The 488-nt window shown below is 45.9% G+C and overlaps 1 non-coding gene across 1 annotated transcript; it reads right to left on the reverse strand.

Annotated features, from left to right (window-relative positions):
• Window positions 1-416: 416 nt before the first annotated feature.
• Window positions 417-488, reverse strand: TRNAW-CCA (transfer RNA tryptophan (anticodon CCA)). Its single transcript has one exon. It is a non-coding gene; the product is annotated as a tRNA-Trp (tRNA).

The following is a 488-nucleotide window of genomic DNA, read 5'->3' on the forward strand; positions in this document are numbered from 1 at the left end:
CCAGCAAGGTCCGCATGCAGAAATACGGAGTTAAAAACCAGCTTACCAGCAGGCAGACGGGGAAGAACAGTACGGTAAGTATTACTGGCAGCAGAAGCCGCAACAGTACCTCGGCCTAGGGCCGATTTATCCATTTCTGCGGAGAGCATCAAAAACGCGACCGTTCGGAACGCCGTCGACAGAAGAACAACAAGGATGTCAATCTTCGTTTCTGTGATGTGTGCCGCGCGAGCAAAAAAAAGGTAACAAGGGGCCACGAATGTTTTGCACAAAAGGAGAAGGGTCAGTGGTCTGCAAAACGAAAGGCAGAAATTGTAATTTCTTTCTTTAAATCATACTGAAAAGGAATTCACAACTTTGATTTTAATTCCTTTTTCTATACCAAATTATAAAAGTCGAATTGTAAAAAAAAAACATGACCCGGACGTGATTCGAACACGCAACCTTCTGATCTGGAGTCAGACGCGCTACCGTTGCGCCACCGGGCC

This window comes from Amblyomma mixtum, chromosome 3 (genome assembly GCF_055824585.1).
Source record: "Amblyomma mixtum isolate Tamu chromosome 3, ASM5582458v1, whole genome shotgun sequence".
Taxonomy (NCBI): domain Eukaryota; kingdom Metazoa; phylum Arthropoda; class Arachnida; order Ixodida; family Ixodidae; genus Amblyomma; species Amblyomma mixtum.